At 67.4% G+C, this 2,770-nt stretch overlaps 1 protein-coding gene across 1 annotated transcript in view; it reads left to right on the top strand.

Moving 5' to 3' along the window:
- Positions 1-2,770, top strand: part of ATP2B4 (ATPase plasma membrane Ca2+ transporting 4) — a 42,864-nt gene that overhangs the window by 548 nt on the left and 39,546 nt on the right. The window lies entirely within an intron of this gene.

Here is a 2,770-nt window from a genome sequence, read left to right on the forward strand (position 1 = left end):
TGGCGTGGGTCCCTAGAGCATGGGGGGGGGACTCGGCGTGGGACCCCCCGATCTCAATCCCACGTGGGAGAGGGGTGGGGTGATGGGATGAGCGCGGTCCGGCCGCTCTGGGGTGGGGGGGGGGGGGGGGGGGGCGGCGCGCCCCCCCCCCACCCAACGGGGGGGAACGCCGGCAGCCCCCCGCCCTTTGGGGTGGGGGGAACGCTCCGGTCGGATCCTACAACTTGTTGCCTGTCCTTGAGGCGGGGGAGGGGGCGGGCGCGGGGTTCCCGCTCGCGCGTGTTGCTGGATTTTTGGGAGGCAGCGAGTTGTGGCATTGCGGGGAGGAGGAGGAGGAGGATGATGGAGGAAGGAAGAGGCGGGGGAAGGGGAGGGGGGCTTGCGGCAGCCCAAGGACAGAGCGGGGAAGGTGCTGCGTGGGTGGGTTTGGGGTGGATTTTTCCCCACCCGTGGGGCAGCAGGGGGGGCTCTGCTCCCTGCCTGGAGTGGGGTGACTCGGGTGGGGTGGGTGGGATGCAGTGGGGAGGGTGGGATGCAGCGGGGAGGTGCGTGGGGGTTGCCCACGCCACGGCTGGGCACGTCCCCCTCCTGCCTGCACCAATCCAGCTGGGCAGAGCCACGGCAGAAAACAGGAGTGGGGAGGCGGAAAATAAATTAAAAAATAAATCAGGAAATCTATAGGAAAGCCGGCCAGGCTCTGGCCTCGTCCGCCTCCTCCTGCCTCTACCCCCAGCGCTTTCCCTGCATCCCAGCCCCGGCTCTGGAGCCTCCCAGCATCCCTGGCCTGGCTCGGTGGGTCCGTGCCCCCCGTGGGCTGCCCGGCGGCGGGGGCGGGGGGGGCTGTGCGGAGCTGGGTGGTCCCTCCCTGCTTCGCCAGAGGCGAGTGGAGATGTTGGGAGGGGAGGAGGGACAATAGGTTATTGTGCTCTTATCTCTGGAGACCTGAGCTTGGGTGGGGGTTTGCATTGCGAAGCTCAAACCAGTGCAGCCAGTTTCTGCCCGTGGCCGTGGACGGGCAGCCCTGGACGTGAGTGGACGGGCAGGAGCCGAGGGCAGCGAGCTGGGGTGGAGGTGAGTGCTCGGAGCTCGCCACGGGGCACGCAGAGCCGTCCTGGGGCCGGGGGACACCGAGCTGAGCCCCCCCAACCCAAACCCCCCTCGGGCTGCGTGGACAAGGCAGGGGCTGCACCGCTGCCTGCGCCCTGCCTGGCTCCAGACACTGCCCTCAATCTTTCGCTTCTCTGAGCACTGAAACGCACCTAAATTATTAAATCATGAGCGAGAGAGGCTGACGCCCCCGCGCTCCGCCAGCCCCACCCCGCCGCTCCCCGGGGATCCCTCCCCAGCCCCGGGCTTCCCTCCCCGGCTGCCCCCTCGGGTGACCTCCCCCCCTCGGAATCCCACCCGTGGGCTGGCTGCTGGCTCAGGGGGGCTGCAGGTGCCCCTCGTATGTGGGGGGTGGAGGACCCTCCTTCAATGGTGGGCGCTGGGTGGGCTTGGGGGCTTCCCAAATTCCACGCTGTGACTCCGTCCGGCCGGGCTGGATTGACGTGGATACGCGGATCGCCGTGGCACGGGGAAGGTGCCAGTGCCGGGATGGTGCAGGTGGAGCTGGGAAGTGCCCAGGGCGGGCAGGAGGCAGCGCTTCCCCGTTCCTCCCCTCGCACCGCGCATTCCCCGCGGGCTCCGGCCCCGTTCCACCCTGGCCGCCGGCGGGGCCGTGCCTGCCGCTCCCCGTGCGAGCCCCGGCTCCTTCCTTGCCTCCTTCCCGGCTGGAAAAGCGTTGGGAAGTGCTGGAGCGCTTGCAGGTAGAGAGGTTTGAGAGGGCGCAGGCTGTTGTTGGGTGTTGGTTTCTTTTTTTTTTTTTTTATCTTTTTTCTTTTTTTTTTTTTTTTTTTTGTTTTCGCTTGCGATGATGACGGAGGGAATTCCCTGCGCTGCCGGCTCGCCGCTCGCGTGCCGTGGGTCCGCATCTCTTCCCGGGGGATCTGTCGCTGTCACCCGAGCCTTGCAGCCTCCGGAGCCGGGAGCCGCCGAGCCCGAGCCCCCGGGCAGAGGCCGGGCAGGGCGGGGGCAGCCGAAGGATGGCACAGGTCCTTGGGCAGGATGAGTAAGAGCAGGGAGGGACGGCTGCTCCTCTTCACTATTGTTCAGCAGTCGAAAGAGCCGGGGTGGAGCTGAGCCTGGAGTTTCCCCTTGTCCCCAAGCCCTGAGAGACAGGGAGTCCTTCCCTGCCTGCCCCCTGCTCCTTCCCTGCCCTCCCTTCGCCGGGGCCGCGGATTCACCGCGCGTTCCCCGCTCCTCTCTCGGGTTGTGGTTTTGGTTGGCTTTTTTTTTTTTTTTCCCTTTTCCTGTTTTCTCCTCCCTGCTAGGCCACGAGCGGAGTTTTCCCGCAGTGGCCACACGCGCCCGTTCCAGCAGCGCGGGATGGAGCCTGCGGGGACTCGGGGACGCAAATCCCTGCGGTGCGGGGCACTTGCGGCCGCCGCCCGCTTGCTGCTGCTGCTGCTGCTGCTGCTCCCCGCGCAGGGCCCGGGGAAGGGCTGGCAGCTCTGGCTTCCTCCTCGCCCACGGCTCCTCCCCGCCGGGCAGGGCTGTGCCGTGCTGGGAAAGGAGCCAGCGGAAAACCTGGGGTGAAAGCCCGGAGATCCTGCTGGGCTCCGGGAGCGGCTGGGGCAGGGATGTGGAGCCCAGGGAGGGATGCTCGGTGTGGCTGTGGCAATGGGATGCAGGTCCTTTGGGAAGTGACCAGTGATGAGAGTGCCCATGG

This window comes from Corvus kubaryi, unplaced genomic scaffold (genome assembly GCF_017639235.1).
Source record: "Corvus kubaryi isolate FWS band 111438036 unplaced genomic scaffold, C.kubaryi_AGA036_p1.0 split1-37355, whole genome shotgun sequence".
NCBI classification, from domain to species: domain Eukaryota; kingdom Metazoa; phylum Chordata; class Aves; order Passeriformes; family Corvidae; genus Corvus; species Corvus kubaryi.